At 47.9% G+C, this 19394-nt stretch overlaps 1 protein-coding gene across 1 annotated transcript in view; it reads right to left on the reverse strand.

Moving 5' to 3' along the window:
* Window positions 1-19394, reverse strand: part of NAA16 (N-alpha-acetyltransferase 16, NatA auxiliary subunit) — a 597575-nt gene that overhangs the window by 510540 nt on the left and 67641 nt on the right. The window lies entirely within an intron of this gene.

Here is a 19394-nt window from a genome sequence, read left to right on the forward strand (position 1 = left end):
CTCAATTAATGCATTGAAGGTAGCAGCATCTTCAGTTGGAGATGTTTTCACCTCATATGCTTGTGTGTCTGGAGCAGTATGCGGGTCCCCCGCACCAATAGTGTCCACCCAAGGTTGGTTTTGGTCGTCGGGGTCAGTGGTCAATGGATAAGTGCGGTCATCAGCACCATAATCTCCTGCATCCACATCAGACTGTGTGGGTGAGAATGATTGAGGCTCCTGTCTATAATCTTGAACATGTTCCAGAAGAACTGGTGACGTGGTTTTCTGTTTCTTTAATGGAATTCTGTATGGTTCCATAGGTTTCTCTGGCACTATCTTTCTTTTATGTAGTGAAAGTTTACCAGTCCCCGAAGAGATAAACTGCCTCGGCTCCTCATCTTCTTGAGGTACTTCAGCAGTTGTTTGTCCCATTGACACCCCTTTTGGCGCTTCGACAGCGTTCTTCTTGTCGACACCTTTCGTCGGTGCGGGACCCTTCTGTGCGTCGAACATCTTTGGTCGCACCGCCGGTGGTAATCCGAACTTGATGTGCGTCGACACGGTCTGAACCGTGCAGGCCATGTTCGGCTGCGGGGCTGTTGTCGCGGTGAGCAGCGAAGCCCGGTCTTGGATGCGTAATAACGACTCCGACACCGACTTCTTTACGAAGGGGGACGGTGTCGTTGACTTGACATGGTCCTTTCGAGACCGTCCTTGGTGTGGCATCGAGCCCCGTACCAGACGTTTGTTTCTCGGCACGAGGATTGGAAGGGCTGGGCTCTTGAGGGTTGCCCTTTTTTCCCGTATCGACGATCCTCTACGCCGATTTTTTCGGGTCGACCACCTTGACCGAAGTCTTATATGCCGTCTTTTGTGTCTTCGGCTCCGACGGCTTCGAGGCCTTGTCGCCGCTGAGAGTCATTTTCTCTTTCGGTTTCGATTTCGGTGCCTGTGCCTTCAGTTTCGGTTTTCCTTGACCGGATGATGGCGCTTTCGAGACCGATGGCTCCGTAGGATAGTTCGAAGCCGGGCTTTGAAGCGGGGCTGTAGAACGAGAGGAAAGATCTCGGGTAAGGCCGTGTGGCGATCCCTCGACCTGAGCGTTAGCGAGTGCCTCTTCGGGCCCTGCACCGACATGTGGGCCTAGCTCATCTTCCGAGCCATCTTCCTCGGCCCCAAGGGCCTCTTCGTCGTCTCCTACCTTATCGACGGCATAATCTTCCTCGACATCTACGATACGCTCGTCTGCAGCAGCTCGGTTAAACACGCATTCCAGTGCGTTGCTATGGGAACTTGTCTCAGCCCCAACGTTTATTCACGCCTGAGGGCGAGGCTTTCCACCTTTGCCCAAGCAAGTAATGAGTGGCGCCATGCCTGTGCATGCGGCGGATCTACTGCCTTCCATCTTTTAGTGAGCAATCTCTTGGCCATCACTATTCCCAGATCCAGGAACCTGGATGTCACCTTGGTGGCTGCCGTTCTCAGGAATTTGTGTAATAAGTACACTGGCCAATCAAATGGTAATTCACGTCCCGTGCAGACGTGCAACAGACGGGCGACTTCGCTCCAGTACACACCAATCCAGGAGCAGCTCCATAACATATGTATTAGGTCAGCTCCCACCTCAGCACATCTCGGGCATGCCTCGTCTGTTCTACTGAAACACCTATTGATGTTAGCAGGTGTAAGGTCGGCCCTGTGGACTATATATAGCTGAATTAGTCTGAACCGCATGTTTTTAGGTATGCGTGTTGGGCTTGTCAGTGAGTGGGCGCCCCAGGTCTAGGTCCCATTTGTTGCAGAGGGAGTCCAAATTAATCGCAGTATGAACTCTAAATGACGCGGCAAACCAGCGTATGAGATGCCTGCCACACCCATGACATGTAAATACTGCACGACGAGGTGTGTCTGCGGTTCCATAGTCATGTCTCCCAATTTGGTCGTTAGTGTGGCTATCAGCGAGCGATGCACGAGAAACTGCCCTGGCGGTAACCCATCCTCTTCCACTAGGGACGTATATGGTATAAATGCTCCTTCCCAGTATAGATCCCCTCGGGTCTGGACACCGCTCTCCTGCCATCCTTCAATTGCTTGCACTGTCAGTACTGCATGGCCACTAGGGGACCCCTCCAATGGCATTGCCGGTGCACAGAGTGTCACGGCCTAGGTGATATATGAAATCCTCCGGAAACATTTATATGCCACAGCAAGCAACAATGGTATAGGTGTCTTCGCCTTCGAACCAGGGTGGAAAAGCCCAACAATCTGACTCAGCGAGTAGGAGGGCTGTGTAGTCGCCGTATCTGTGCCATGTCAATCGGCCAACCACCGGGCTAGCCACTGCAATTGTGCAGCGAGGTAGTAGTGTTCAAAACAGGGCACTGCCTAGGTAGTGAAATGTGTCTACTCTCCACTGCACTGCTCTACCATTTATGGTGAAACCTGGGTCGCGACTATCTTCGTTAAATGCGTATATGCAGGACTTTTCAACGTTGAACCGGAGCCCAGAAATGGTGGCAAAGTTTTGCAAGAAGTGTGCCAGCTGGTTCGGAACCCTCTCGATATCCCTTATGTAGACTAGGAGATCATCGGCGTAAAGTGATACTTGGAGTACGGCATCACCTAGAGGTATACCATCTCCCAATGTGGTGCGCAGTGCTTCTGCCAGTGGCTCTATTGGGAGCGCAAAAAGGAGGGGGATAATGGGCACCCCTGCCTAGTTCCTCTACGCATCGGGATAGCATCAGACAGATAAGGCCCCATTCAGACCCTGACGGTGGGGTCAATGTAAAGTAGGTTGACTCATTGTAGGAACTCTGGGCCTAGGTCGTATTTCTGCAGCACCGCCGCTAGGTAGTCCCATTCGAGGGAATCAAAGGCTTTTTCCAGGCATCCTGCTCTCGGCCAGTCCTGTACACCCTCCGTCGCTACTTTGAAGAAGCGCCTCAGATTACGGGAAGTGCTCCGGGACGGGACAAATCCATTCTTGTCAGCATGGACCAGCGTGGGGACTACTGGTGTCAGTCTTTCCACTAACACCTTTGCCAATATCTTGTAGTCCGTAATGAGCAGGGCTAGAGGTCTATAAGAACCAAACTCTGCGGGATCCTTGTCCGGTTCTAGTAATGACACCAAATAGGCTTCGCGCATTGAGGGAGGAGGTTTTAGCTCCTCTAAGGCGGTGGTGTACAGGGTGAGGAGACGGGGTGTGAGCAGGCCTCTATCTGCTTTATAAAACTCTGACGGTAAGCCATCTGGCCCAGGCGTTTTCCCGGTGGCTAAGGATCCGATGGCGTCCCCTATCTCCTCTAATGAAAGCTGTTCATTCAGCAGGGCCCGGTGTTCATCTGTGGGTGTGGGCAGTAGTATGGAACTCAGGAACTCCTCCAGGCGCAGAGTGTCGCAGCGCCCACGAGTTTGATAGAGTGGAGTGTAGTGTTATCGCTTGGTGTATTTCATGTTGGGTATATAATGCATGCCCTGTGTCTGTTCGGACGACCCCGATTGGAGCATGGGCATACTACTGTCTGATCAGCCAGGGGAGATCACTGGTTGAACTCTTGAGAATACCTCTACTTACAGTACCAAAATATTAAGGCAAATGTGAAATAACTGTAGATTTATTTAGTTTAAAAAAATGGTTGCATTTCCCACTGAAGTTAATAAAAGGTGCTGAAAAAGAAACAAAGATCATATTATCCTATTCACCAGTCTCATTATATGAAATGTGTTGCAAACGTAATAGTTGCATGTTAGAAAAAATTGAAAAATGGGACGGAGCTATCATGGTTCGAGAGGTGTCATTCCCAAAATAGCAAAAGCCCCTTTAAAAGCCTGTCTCAACACAGCAGCAAGATTCTTAACAGGATCTAGGAAAGTGACCATATCTCGCCACACCTGAAGGCGCTCAACTGGCTACCCTACAAAGCTAGAATTCACCTAAAGATGGCCACTCATAAAGCCTTACACCACAATACCCCCCAATACCTAACCCAGAAACTTACTATTTCTGGAAGAAACAGACACTCTAGGAGCTCCAACAATCTATTCCTGAAACCTTCACGCTTCAGCAAGAAGAAAACTTTTGACAGAACATTCACCAGAGCTTCACCAAGAATATGGAACTCACTTCCTCCGTTCATCAGAAAATACTCCTCAACACCGTTATTCAAAAGGGAAGACACATCACTCCTGATGAGTAAATTCCTCCCTGAACTCCTTAAATATCTTCACTGTCTATTCTTCCCATGATGGCACCCTCGCTTTTATGATTGACTCGTACTAGAACTTGTTCCCACTGCACCAAACAATTCAGCTCTATTATCGCTTTTGTTATCTGCCTAACCTTGCCAAAATGTTTTTAATCTTTCTCTGATCTGTATTGTATACTTACTCTGCTCTGTACTGTAAAGCGCTCTGATACCCTACTCAGGGTCTTGTTCACGCTACAGAAATCTCTAAAAATAAAAGAGATCAGTTCCCTGTGCCAATCATACATATTCTGCCATTATCCTGGTAGTTAGCCCTACATGCCTAAAGAGCACAGGGCCTTCTGTGGTCCCAGCCTGGTGGAGCTAACCGATGCTGCAATCACCTGCCAATCCTTGCTTCAGCCAGAAAGAAACGCACTACGATGAAACCTCTGCTCCAGCTAAGAGGGGTTAAGATTCCACTAGATTGTAACCAAACTAGGCAAACCCATTTGAGATCGTAATATGCATGCAGGTCGATTGCCTCCTGTCTGGGAGGCCTGGGTATCTTGCCGACAAGGGGCGTCTTAATTCCTGCAGAAGCATTTGCAAAAGCTGACATTTGCCAAATGACTTTCTCATCAAGGAATATACAATGTACATAGGTTTGCAGTAGGATCATGATTTTGCATTTCAGCACTGACGAAAATGGTACCAGCTCCTCAAGAAAACTGTGCACAGTTGGCACACAAGGATAATTTGCATTATGCTCAGCACATAAAACCAGCTACGTTCACATTCAATGAAAACAGAAAAAGATAGCCTGAATTATTTTCAACTACACACTATGACTAGCTGTCATTATGTGCAGTTATTACATCATGCCCGGTTTCTATTCCGCCCAACCACAAATCATGGCCAGGGGATGTACTTGGTGTTCAGTTTGCAGGATCATAGTAGGGCCAGCACTGGGACGCAAGAGGTTAAAGGCCCTAAACGATCATGGCTGTGGCTCTGTAATCCCTGCATGCCATGGGATCTCCAAAAGGGTTCTGGCAGCCATCATTCCATGTATTTAAAACTATGAAAGTAGCTGCTTTGGGGAGAAAGCAGGAAAAAACCTAGGCAAAAGCTGGAAAAAGCACTCAGAAAAACGGGCAAAAAGGAAGGAGAAAGCTGCAAAAAACTGAGGAAACCCAGGAGAAACCACTCAAAAATGGGGGAAAGCAGTAAAAACGAGGGAAGAGCAGGAGAAAGCACTCAGTATTACCGGGGCGAGGAAGGAGAAAGCAGTAAAAAAACAAGCATTGGCATAGCCAATAGGTCTCGCCTTTGGGACCTTATAAGTGTTTAGCCATGCAACAGTTGATGCTGTTGTACCAATGATATTGTGCTGCATAACTAAATACTTATAAGGTCCCAAAGGCGAGACCTATTGGCTATGCCATTGCTTGTTAATTCTAGTAATGGTAGGCTTTTTTTTATACCAATAATGCATCATAATAATGTCACTCTTGTATGCGTTACTTATTTCTTTGAACATAAAGATGCGATGGAAATAAAAGATCGTAGGTGCTACAATTAATTTCTTAATAATAACTTTCGATTTTTATTTCAGAAGGAACACTTGTTTGCTTTGCGCGGAGAGTGGTCACCAGAGCACAGGTAAAGAGCAAAGAGGGGGTCGACCTTGTGGCAGCGGGTAGAGAGGGGGCAGGCCGAGGGGTACTTTGTGCGGCCTTACATGCAGTCAACATCATCTTCCCTCTCTGCAGTAGTTACGTGCCAGCGAGGTTAGAAACAGTGGACTTGTTACAAAGGCATCTAAAATACATTTTAATTTGCATTAACAAGGACGTGCTGTCGTGTACTAGAAGCCTGCAGCGTCATTCCGCTTTGTTCTTGGCTAGTCCTTTGTCAATTGAAATAACCGATTGGGCTATGAATTCAGCTTCATTCCAAATACACATTCAAGCCACCTCGAGCAGGATTTTTGTTTTCCTGGTGATTTTCGCGTGAGGGGGGCCTCTATTTCTCCTGGAACAGACTCACTTTGCCTATGGCCGCCACGTCTGCAGCTCATGTCCGACAGGGGGGAGTCCAGACGGCCTAATGAGATTTGGAAGCGGCCGAGCTTCTGTGTGGGGATGCGGTTTAAAGGCGCAATGGCCCAGCCTCGCGTTTTATGCAGACTCCATGTGTGGGAGGCATTTAATTTAAAGAAGAAAGGGTTGGAGGTGTTCAAGGGAGAAGGTGCCGATGCAATATTGAGGGACAAAGATTGGAAAGGGAAAGAACCAGGGCCTAACATTTTAGGACTACGGATGGAGTGGGCAGAGCAAAAGGCAATGTGCAGAGCTCTGTATCTGGCAGCAAAGATCAAACTTCTTGTTTGGCGCGAGGACAGCAGAGCAGTGGGGATTGTTATGGATGTAAAGTGTCCGGATACCCCGGATTTCCTGGTACTTCTACCCCCGGGTATTTTAAGTGTCTCTCCCTGCAGATTTATGCAAGTGTACCACATGTTCTGGTTTGGGAAGAGTGTCGACCAATCACTCATGATGGCGAGTCTTCATGTGCGCAGGAGTGTATAGCAGCACCAATTAGGAAGCAGTCTAAACAACACAGAAACCGCGTGCCAAATTTGCATTACAATTATGCTATTTTATGATCGCCAAATACAATATTTTATCATTGTCATCGACGTTCACCGTTGGGGAGCACTGTCTCTTCAGTCACTTTGCACTCCACTGTCAGTACAACATTGTAGTCCTTTATCTGTGTTAGTGGCATGTCCTGGTTCTGTTACCCTACATTGCTCTCAACTAACAAGTCATGCGGATAAGGTTTATAGATGGCTGCAGGCCTGTCTTATTTTTTAAGAAAGGTGATTGTTTACAGGTGCGTGATTTACATCAGAGCATCTCACGTGGTCATGGCGAGGGATCAATATCTCCTGGTTGCTATGTGCTGCTTTCAGAAGATACCCAGGGCCATGCTTCGGTAGCACACACGCTGACATTTTATTTGTTGCATCCCGATTTTATAGTGCGTTAAATGGGAGTGCAAGTTGTGGAAAGCAAAGCAAACCAGTGGGGCGCGCGCACCACAGAGGAGCAGGGCCGGAATCAAAAGTAGTGGTGCGCGCGCACCACAGAGGAGCGGGGGGAGGGAGCACGGCAGCGGCAACTAGGCGAAAGCGCGCTGGTCACCGACGGGAATGGGCGTTGCAAAGGCGGGACATTGCGCCCGCCTTTGCCCAATCGCGTGCTTTTTTTTTTATTAAAAAAAAAACACGCTAAAGCCTGTTGGGGGGGGGGGGGGGAGGGCGGCAGAAGCCTGCTCCCACGCACGAGCAGCTTTCAGAACCCCCCCCTACAAGAGGTCTCGCGCTGCGCGAGCAATGCTAAGCACTGCAACGATAGGCGCAAGACCTAATGAAGCAGGAGAAAGAACTCAGGAAAACAGGGAGAAAGAAGAGCGGTGCAGCAGCATGAGAGAGCTAGGCCTGGGGCATGCTCAAAAGGGTCTCGCTGCGGCCTCCATTAAGTATGTCCTGGGAGGAGGGATGGGGCCTGGGAGGTGGTGGGCAGGACTAGGCTTGAAAAGGGAAAATAGATAGCAGACGAGAGTGTCAAGTGAGGAAAATAACAGGTAGAAGCAGTGAAAGAGGAGGAAAAAGCAGGAAAAAAAAATCAGAAAAACAGAGTAAAGGCAGAGGAAAGTACTCATAAAACATAGGGAGGAAAGGAAGGAAGTGCATACGGCACAGTGCAACCAGATAGAGTCCCACACCGCCATGTGATACCGAGTAGTCATCTGATTTAGCTGTACTACCCTCTCCATACCAACTCGATAAACCTACATAAGCACTAGTCTATTTTAATCACCATTTTCCAGAGAACTTCTTTTTACCGGAATTCATGCACACCTTAATTATGAACAAATGTATTGATGAAATGTATTGTTGACAAACACTTAATAAGTGCCACTCAATTCCTCCTCCGTACATTTCCCACACGAAGAAAAATATCAAGAAGGAAGTCGCTCTACCATTCTGATTATTACTATCACTCAACAACACAATCGGCTGACTGCTTAGCAGTGCTTATTTAATTTTAGGTATGTGGCTAACAATGTCCCTTTCGTTATTTATGAGTCTGTTTTATTCAAGACTGTTATACCCTACTTAATTGTATAACATGTAGTCCAGCCCTGCTGCCACTAGCTGCTCAGCCAGAGCGTGAGATGGTCATAGAATGTTGGTGTGCCTGTGATGCATGGAATGCCTGGGTGTCTGAGTGGATGAGTGTTGGCAGTTGAAGATGGGCTGAGCAGCTAGGGAGGCTGCTCCTGGTGGGGCTGGTACCACACTAGGCTGGCTGGAGTAGAGACAGCTGTAACCTGAACTGGAAGATGAATAAAGAAGACTGATAATACATACTGGCTCCAGGTGTCTTTCTACAGAGGTTATAACATTAATTTTGGCGACGAGCGGACTTGGACCCTAGAGACTCTTGGTACAGCACAGAAACTAAGGAACTTCAAAGGAAAAAAAAAAAAAAGAGAAAACAAGAGATCCTACAGGCCACTACATTTACTAAGAAAGAATTCCCAGGCAAGCCAGCGCCAGCCCCACCAGTGTCCTCCCAACGGACAGCCCCACAGAGAAGTGTCATCACCAAAGGACACTACAGCCTGGGAATACTACAGTGACTTAAAGGACTACAGTGAGTTGGAGGAGTAGCTAAGCTACAGCCGCATCTGGTGTTCCAGCCACAACGTTTGTCATATAAAGGATTACAGTGAGCTGAAGTAGTAGTTAAGCTACAGCCGTATCTGGTGTTCCAGCCACAACGTTTGCTACATAAAGGATTACAGTGAGTTGGAGGAGTAGCTAAGCTACAGCCACATCTGGTGTTCCAGCCACATCATACCTAAAGGATTATAGTGAGTTGGAGGAGTAGCTAAGCTACAACAGCATATGGTGTTCCAGCCACAAAGAGGATGTAAAAGTCAATTTGGGGAGTCATAAAGATGGAAGAACATACAGTGTGCATTGTCTGCACAGGTGGACAATATGTTTAAGGGTGCTTAATTGACAGTTGCAGCGATCTAATGTGCCTTCAAAATTACAGTGACCTACATCGTCCCACGAGGATCCCAGTGATATCAAGGAAAAGGCATACCATGTGTGCGGAGAGAAGATGGACAAATATTGCGTTTGCTCTGGATGTGATGGTTGTAAGTCTGCTGTTTGTGGAAATGAGGGTCTACCTCTTTATTTGGGCACTTCGAGGAAGGTGTCATGATTCCTGTTTGCACTGTCCAAACGCAAGGGCTAGTTCGTGTCATTCCCAAGCACAGGGTTAGCAGTGGACCTTTTTCTACATGTTATACAGTAAGTTGCGGAGGCAATTGCACATGAAGATATCTAAGCGCTTTTGAGGTGAGCCATCATTTTGTTTTAAACCGTTCTGGCTGCGCTTTTCTTTTGCCATCTTAACCGCTCTCTTCACGTTCAAATTTTTAAAAGTGCCTGCTCGTGCCACTCACCTTTGTTCGGCGTTGCGCGAGGCTGCTGTGGGACTTTGGTGATGCCTCATCCAGTTTGCTGCTTGAACACTTCCTATGGACGTTTTGGTGCATGGACGCACCGTGAGCCACTCTGCAGCGACGTCGACGGCGTGCCGCCATTTTGAAGTTGGCGGTCGCTATTGTCTTTTCCCGGTTGGTGGTTCATCTTTGCTGAAGAGTTGCTAACCACGCAAATTCCTTTTTGCCAACCGCGGTGTTCGTGCTTTATCGAGTAAAGTTTTGTTGATGTTATTAAGAGGGACGGGGTCAATCCAGTGTCTACATATGCAGTGTCTTCATTTCAACATCGTTGAATCGTCTCCTTCCAAATCCTCTGTTTCATGTATGTCAGAGGTAGGAGATTGCTATTATGTGTGGAGCTTGTTACTTTTCTGCCGTCAGTTCTGGTGCAGCATTTTCGTTGGAGGTTGACCCGTGCTGTCAGAGTTAGGCAGCGACATCGAAATGCACATAATGTGACGTGTGTAGACTCAGACTGGCTGTCTATGTGTATTCTGAGCCGTGTATCGGGCAAGTTATTTCATCTGTCTATTTTGAGTGATAAGGGATTTGTGGGATCTGTCACAAACTAGAACATGCTCAATTGATTTATGTTACGGGGTGAAATAGTACTTATGACTAAGGTATTTATAAACAACAGTACTGCACTACTTACCTTTGTAAATGTTTACAGTGTTGTTATATGTCAGTATGCCGCAACTTGGGCTAGAGTGCGGTGGTTAAAGCTATAGCTTTCTCTTTGGTAAGTTAGGGTAATTTTCTTCTACTACACATCTTTTGTCGTGATGCCACAGATTCTCGTTTTATGGGTGGGGCGTCCTTAAGTCCTGTGGGTGGTCATCACATTGTTCCCACACACGAGGGAAGGTTGTGGTTTACAGCCTTTTGTTTAGTCACGTTTGTTACTCCCATATGGGGTATGTAACCTCCACAAGGGGGTCAAGAGTTCTTTTCGTATTTATGTTTGGTTACTCCTACATGGGGGTACGTAACCTCTACAAGGGGGTTGGGTCATGGGTTAGTTCCCATACACACACAGTACCTAGGTTAACCCTTACACTTGGTGGGGTTATGGATTAAGTTCATAAATAGTTGCGCGCAGTACTAATGTACATCCCTTCACGGGCGTTTATGGGTGACGACCCATATACATGTTTGTTTATGGGTGACGACCCATATACATGTTTGTTTCCCTTTCTCTTGGGATTGTAGTTGAAGGGTATGCTATCTTTACCGCTACTCTAGGTTATGCTTTTGGGCATTGGTTTTGTGGGGTCTTTTACCCTTTGCGTTGTAGTGCATTACGTCACAGTGTTTGATAAAAAGAAAATGCTTCAAATGTATGTCTGGTAATGCTAAGCTTGCTTCAAAATTCTTTATAATCTCTTTTTAGGGAGGGATGGGAGATATTACTGTTCAAATGTATGTATCTTGTCCGTCTTTTCTTGCTTTAATGGTTCTTTCTCCTGCGATGTTTTATCTTATGTCTGCATCCGTGAGATTTGTTCCATTATTCATTTTTCTTGTTGATAGTTCTTGCTTGATGTTATATCACTTTCTTGTTTCGTTTTCTTTGGAGAAAATGGGATAATGTTATACCCTACTTAATTGTATAACATGTAGTCCAGCCCTGCTGCCACTAGCTGCTCAGCCAGAGCGTGAGATGGTCATAGAATGTTGGTGTGCCTATGATGCATGGAATGCCTGGGTGTCTGAGTGGATGAGTGTTGGCAGTTGAAGATGGGCTGAGCAGCTAGGGAGGCTGCTCCTGGTGGGGCTGGTACCACACTAGGCTGGCTGGAGTAGAGACAGCTGTAACCTGAACTGGAAGATGAATAAAGAAGACTGATAATACATACTGGCTCCAGGTGTCTTTCTACAGAGGTTATAACAAATACATTATCACTTTCTTGTTCCTTAAAGAGCACAGAATACCCGGGGCGCAGTCTCTCTTCCATGCGTGCTCACAGCATTTAAGATCATCCTGTGACGGGCCCGCGTCACCGGGGCTCCGTCATAGGAGCGGGCTAGAACGAAGGCCTGCAACTAAAGGTGAGCTGTGAGACACTCTGTACTGTAAGGGGGGGAACACTCCCTTTCTAGGGCATATTGCCTGCTAAACTTCCTCTTTCATACCGGTATTCAGGTCTCTTCGCCCGCCAGTCCGCCGAGGAAGCCATACATCGGCAACATTAAGGTACGTGAAAGGGCCTCCCATACGAAGCCGCTCTGCATGTACACACCGGCTCGCCCCATCCCAGCGGGTTAACATAATTGTAACTAACAAACCACTTTGGTCAATAACTATAAAGGGCATTGGGGTCATACAACTATGTATTTATTTACTCTCTTCCGAAGCCCTGAGCCTCATTTTATTACACATACAATAAATACCACAAGAAGATGTATTTTTTAATCAGACTACGTTTTCAAGGGGCACCCAACTGTTTAATTGATTAGTAGACTAGCGCGCACGTTACCACCATATTGCCAGGAGTTTGAATACAACCACCATACGCGTGAGGGACTCTTTAAGCGTAATGCGCACAGAATAATTACCTAGAAGGAGCACACTTAAATCACAATGTTAGCATAAATATGTCGAAGTCTCAACGCTTTCCAGTGACTGTTCATGCACTTTGATGAATATCAATACTCACCATGTATCGCATTGTAGAACTGAACATTCTTTCTTTCTGTCAGTATTAACCGTTCTGGTACCACATCTTATACCTTTTTTGCTATATCACCATTGTGTGATTCCGTCAAAGATAGCTTCTTTGGCTTCTCCCACCTGGCTCAATACCACTTTACTTACAACTAATTTTTTGATGCAAAATACATCTGAAATTCTGTGTTTTTTAACTTTTGTCAGTTACAGGTACCATTGACCTGTGACCAAGAAGAAGGGGGAGTCAATAAACCACCTTCAATGGGTACTTAAGGTATGTGTGACCCAATATTCTCTCGTAGGTCCTGAAGAAAGCCCTCTGACCCCTCCTGGGCAAAAACACAGGGCTGAAACATGTCAACCGTGGACCTTCACTAGAACAGCACGGTGCTTTAGAATACTAATATTTCTATAGTAGCACCAACTTGTTTTTAACCTTGCCACCACTCCTTCCGAATAAAGTTTGTTTAGGAAGAAGAGCGAAGCAATTTTAACTCACGTTTTTCTTCTATCACCTCACTTCTTCAACCCTATTCCTGGTCACTACTGCTAAAACCAGGGGTCCAACGTCGAGGTGGAGGAAAGCATTTCATAATAAAACCCAATGAAGAAGCTTTCACGTTTCTAGAGGCGGAGAATCAAGATATACCGCCCTCGCTCCTGTACGTGACTGAGGGTTTTAATATCGGTTACCACACCCGACCCTGGGATTACAGGTACAAGTGATCCATTTCCTCCTTGATTACTGAACATCAATGCAAGTCATATCTCCATGAGGTGGTTAATAATCTAAGTTAGGGACAGTGCTCGGAGCCAAAGGCCTTTCAGTACTAAACATGGCTAGATGGGCAGGAGCCTGGTGGGTCAACAGATTTGTATGCGTCTTAGGTAAATTGACAATGGCATCTTCCAAGCTGTGTATCTTGTCCACAAACGAAGTAACACACGTAACCACAATGGATTTAAATTTCTCGAGGGCCCAATCCCATTCAGTGTTTGGTACTTCACCAGATACACCATTTGCAAACTATGAGGACAGACTTGGCTGCAAAGGAGTGGGCACAATATTCCTGTCCGTATACCTTTGACCTCTGGATACTCTGGCTGTACCCACTTGCTTGGGTTGATGCTTTCTTTTGGCCAAGGGCCCACTGTCAATTGCGTTCATAGGATCAGAATTATTATGCAAGCTACTTAATGGTAATCGGGCTTGCCTTTCAAGCACAATGGACAGTGGACAACATATAACAGAAGAGTTCTCTCTTCCCACGCTTAGATGATGCCCCAGCTGGCATGTTAGGGAACAGCTAGGGCCCTCCCCAAAGTCTAAGAATAAGCATCAATTTCTTCAGTAATTACATAAACAGCACAGGCAAAAATAAATTGGTCAAGCGTAGTACCTCCAGATGGTTTTGCAGTGGCATTGTCTCTATCCCCAGATACGATGCGATTCCCCACGTTTCCCCTTATTGAGCCCAGGCAAGAGACACAAAGTATAGACAGCGGCAAATGAGAACTAACCGTGCACTGATGTTAAGTCCAGGGACCAAGAGGGTTGGTTCAGCCTCTTGCAGTTGATGACGGGCAAAGACGGGCTATTCGACCAGGCACGCCCCGCGCTGCAGGACAAATGCGCTAGTTCTGCACCTGCCTGGTGCAACGATGCTGTGAAAAAGCAGGCTTACTGCCGCATCAGACTGCTGGAACCCAAAGTCCTGGGTCATCAGGTGTTACATCAAACCCAGGTCCAACTGGGGCAGTGTGTCTGTGCGCCCGAGGTATGTACCAGTAGTTTTAGGCAAGTGTTGCCATTATTAGGATACAGTGGGTCCCCCCCCCCCTGCAGAGTTCGCATTGAGCAGCTATTTTGAGCACGTGTTACTGCCCCCTGAAAGCAGGGAGTCTTATGCTTCTTCCATGTACACAAAGGGGTCCAGAGGAATAATCCGTACCTTTTTCCAGATGGAATTCTGTTCTCTTTTACAGAACTATCCATCCATGTTCTATCCAAGTCCAGTTTTACAGGTTTCTCAATAGCATACTGATGAAATTGTGAGGAAGACTCTGGGTGGACTACCGCTCTCGACGAAAGCAGCAGGGTAAGCTGCCGATTTGTTCTGCCTTTGGTAACCTTCATTATGCGGTGTGTTGGTTAGCTGGCTATTATCTAAGTGAAGTGCAACTTTGGAAAGAACAGATGCACAAAGGGAATCTGCACAAAATACTTTTCTTGGGTGCTAGAACCACGAGAAATCAACTGCTTCTACTTCAGTCAGAGCTAGACTGAATCATGTGAAGCACGTCCAGAACTACCATATACACCAACAATACCTCTGCAGGACCTACCGATGGGGCTAGTTAAACTCACAAGCAGGAAATTCAATGGGAAGTGTTTGGATTACACACATTGGAGACCTCTTTGAAGGAGGTGCGATTCAGAACTTTCAGACACTTATTGACACATAGAACGTACAGAGGGGCTAGTTCCTATTTTACGGCAGGATTCTGTACTCACTAAGGAAACATGGGCCATTGAGAACACCGAATTAGCAATACACCCAGTAATGAAAGCATTATATACAATAGGGCATGGATGCACGCCAATTATATGGTTCTATAGAAGTTAAATGGCAAACAGACGCAGAGCGAGTCTATAATGATATATAGCATGGCAGAAGGCTTGGAATACCCACAGGTGGTTTCCTGAAACACTCACTAAGTTTATTCAATTTAACATACTATATAAGGCTTATCTTACACCACCCAAGCTCAATTAGATCTACAACAAAGTCCTGGCAAATTGCCCCAAGCCTGCAGATATTCTACATATGATGTGAGGTTGCTCTAAGTTTAAGAAGTTCTGAGCTGAAGTGATGCACATGGTCACTCATGTCAAAGGAAAATAAAAATTAGAGAGTATGGAAGGTTGCCTGCTTGGTACGTGTCCCAGACCCAGAAAGCCAAGGAATCAACGAGATTTACTGACCTGGCTCGGTTACTACCTAAGCAGGCAATAACTATGCAATGGAAACTTATGCTACCCTTACAGTGACAGAGAAGCGAGGTTGAATCCGGGGCAGAAGAGAAAAGTAAAGCGCTTGGTCTGGAGAATAACCAGGACTAGTGGAACCAGCTGACTCCTGCCCAGTTGGACGAACAGATACAGGCCTACAAGGACAGTGGGAAGGATGATAACAGGCCAGCTTAAGTCGTGGTGCACTAGAAATGCTAAATCGACTAAGGTAGCCAATAAACAGCATCTGCTCACCCCCAGTTTAGACGCACGTGCTTAAAGAGCCTATAACTCCGAGATCAGAGAATAGTTAATCGCTGCATCCTATACTTAGGTAATACACCCGTTAATAAAAAGCATAAATATCTCCTAGGACCCAAATCCTAGAGAGGCTTTTTGGTCTCCAGCTGACAAGAAAGGGAAAGTAAATGGCGTTTCAGAGCAAAATGGTTACGGGTGGGAATGGGGAACATACTCAAGTCAGAGATGTTAGTTCCCCAATAACTATAATACACAGTGTTGAGCGTCACTACATTGGAATCGAATACACAAGCATTATATTTTTGTATCGTGACCGCTCAGGAGCAGTTACTGAAATTGTGTAAAATTTGAGCCAAAAACTTGTTTGACAAACAACAGCTATTTGGAAATTCTGTACTGGACTGTACCAGTATTAAAAGATCAATAAAAATGTTTAAAAATAAAAAAGATGAATACAACGTATAAACAAGGATATGTACCTTTGATGTCACCCGTGTTAAGACTATAAGGTCTGCCGCATATGTTTCAAGCCTAATTAAGATTAAATTAAAAAAAGAAACTCCTTTTAGCCATTCATTGACAAAGTACAACTTATAGTTCCAAAACTTTCTTCATAAATAGTTTTCTATTTATGAAACTGCGAAAACAAACCTACAAGCCTTCAAAGTGTTGTTTTCTCATATTATGAGAAAGGATTTATACAAATATGAGAAAGGCTGTATACATGTGCTTGTTTGTATACTAAAGTGTTGCTCATTCCAGCTCCCGGGTTGCAGCGTCTCTTAATCCCTCGTTTTCCTCCATTAGGCTCTGTCTCAATTTTCTCCTGCACCAATAAAACTCTTAAAAATGTGGTCAGGGAGGAGGAGCCTAGCGCGCAACCAAGATGGCCGCGTAGGTGCGAGGCTCCCGAGGACCTCCGCAACCTCCTACGTTTATCCTGTCTTCATCCTGCCTCGGTTGAGGGGACTGTGTCGGTGAGCCTGAGCCGAGGTGGTACCCGTTCCCCATTCTCGAATCGGACTTCGGGTACCGGAGTGGGCACCGATTGAAGTTTGCGGCCTACTTCTCGCCAGACCCCGGATTTGCGCTGGGGGGTGACCCAGTGGCAAAGTGAACAACAACGGCGGGATGGGCCTGGCGAGTCGCGTACCCCACACTTTCGCTTTCACTTTCGCACCCCCTTGCCGTCTCTGCAAGTGAGATCGCGGAGCTCTTTTTGTTGGTGTGGCCTCGCTCGGAGACCCTGCCTGCCTGCCGGCTGTGACCCACCCCGCCGACCTGGGGTGGCCCCCCCGGAGCTCGTGGCCTTGATTGCCTGCCCTCTACGGCGTAGCTGGTGCGGGTGTGTGACCCGTGGCGATGGCCACGAAACAAGACGGAGATCGGTCGAAGACCAAGTCGACCCGGCGTGGCGCCGTACATCAGGCCAACATCATGGACCGCTATACCCTCCAGAAGGGATCTCCCGGCGGACCGCACAAGTCCTCTGAGGGCCCCCCTGATGCCCCGGATTTGCCCACGGATCTGACTCTGCAAGACGTCATGGGCGCCATTGCTGAGATGAAGGCCTCGGTGGGCCAGCGGTTCGACACCTTGGCGCATAAGATCGACGCGGTCCTCGTGGATGTCGGCCTGGTGAGGGCTGATCTCTCCAAGACCAACGACCGGGTTGATTCTTTGGCCCGAACCGCGTCGGGCCTCACGACTGAGGTGGCGGCCCTCCAAACGGAGGTGCACCGACTTCATCAGGCGAGTGCGCTTATGGATCGGCGCCTGGAGGATTCCGAGAGTCGGGCCCGGAGGAATAACATCCGCATCATCGGAGTACCCGAGGGACGGGTGGAGGCGGCGGCGGATCTTTTTGTAGAGGACCTGATCGCTACCCATCTCCAGCCTCGGGGACTGAGTAAATTCTTTGCCGTGGAGAGGGCCCACAGAGTTCCCGGGGGAAGGCCGAAGGTCGGAGCCCCTCCGCGGCCTCTCATTGCCCGGATTCTTAACTTTCGGGACAGGGACGCGATCTTGCAAGCCTCCAGACTGCAAGGGCCGATTAAGCTGGAAAATATGGAGGTGAACTTTTATCCCGATTTTACTCAAGCGGTCCAGAAGCAGAGACTGAGTTTCCTGGGTGTTAAGCGCCGGCTCCGGGACATGAACTTAAAATACGCCATGCTCTTCCCGGCCAAGCTGCGGGTAGAGGTGGATGGTCGCACGCACTTTTTTGATCGTCCCGAAGCGGCCGGGGACTGGCTGGACACTCTGTCTGGGGGTAGTGATCGAGATGGTGGGGGGGGGCGGCGGGAGGAGACGGCCCACTGGATCGGGACTGAGGGGTTGATATTGGGCCTCACTCTGGACGACTATGATGCCACTTTCGACCAAGCTTCTGTCTTTGTTCTTTCCCCTCCCTTGGAGGTTGTGTGGGGTCTAGAAGGGGTACTCTTTCCTCCTCTAGGGGGTCTAGCTAGTTTCATTATATAGGGGCGACAGGCACACTGCAAGTTGGGGGGGCTGTCTGGGCTCATGCAGGGGTGCAGGGAGGGGGGAGTTTTGTTGGGGTGGGTGGGTTGGGGTGGGGTGTTGTTCGTTTCTACCACAAGGCAAAAGTATTGTTGTGTTATTTCTAAAGTGCTCTCTGGGGGACGAGTGATGGCTTCTGTTTATGATGGGGGGTAGGGGACTGAGTCTGTTGTCCCGGAATGTTAATGGATTGGGGGACAGGATAAAACGAGGTGTGGTCCTGCAGTTCTTGAAGCGAATTTCGCCCGATATAGTTTTTCTGCAGGAGACACACCTCATTGGCAACTCCTTTTGTGCTATGAATCGACGGGGCTACCGCCTTGTGGCCCATTCGGGCTTCACGTCTGGTTCAAGGGGTGTGGGCATTATGGTTAAGAACTCGCTCCCGTTGGAGATTGATGAGGTGCTCCATGACGACAGGGGACGTTACACGGTTTTGGTGGTTAGAATGGAGGGCAGAGTGGTCGTTTTCGTGTCTGTTTATGTCCCGCCGGGGCTGCAGACGACCACCTGTGCGGATCTGGGGCGCCTCCTCCTTGGCCTTCCGGAGGGGATTCTAGTGGTGGGGGGGGGGGGATTTTAATGCTGTGGTTTCCGGAACTGTGGATCGTCACCCCCCTAGGGATCTCCCCCGTGCCCAGGCGTGGTTGTCTGGCCTCTTGGATACCTTGGGGCTGGTGGATTGTTGGCGTTTGAAACATCCCACGCAGCTACAGTACACCTTCCATTCAGGGGCTCATGGTAGTCTCTCACGGCTAGATTATGTCCTGGTTCCGGCGGCGCACGTGGGGAGGATAGGGGAGGTGCGCCATTTGGCACGGGGTATTTCGGACCACTCCACCCTCTTGTTGCACTTTGATATTCTTCCGAGGGGAGAGGGTAGGGTGGTCCCGATTAATCCCTGGTACCTGCGTGACCCCACCATTCGCGCAGAGCTGGTTAAATCCCTTAAGCGCTACTTTGACGAGAATGTGGGGGTCTGTGTCATCGGCGGTTTCACTGTGGGAGGCGTTCAAGACGGTACTCAGGGGAGAGGCCCTGTCCCTTATTTCCCATTCCCGGAGGCGCGAGCGGGAGGAGGTGACCCGTGTTGAAGCTGAGATAACCGAGTTGGAGGGTGATCTAGAATGTGGGGTGACGGATGACAAATTACATG

Source organism: Triturus cristatus, chromosome 8 (assembly GCF_964204655.1).
Source record: "Triturus cristatus chromosome 8, aTriCri1.1, whole genome shotgun sequence".
In the NCBI taxonomy this organism is placed as follows: domain Eukaryota; kingdom Metazoa; phylum Chordata; class Amphibia; order Caudata; family Salamandridae; genus Triturus; species Triturus cristatus.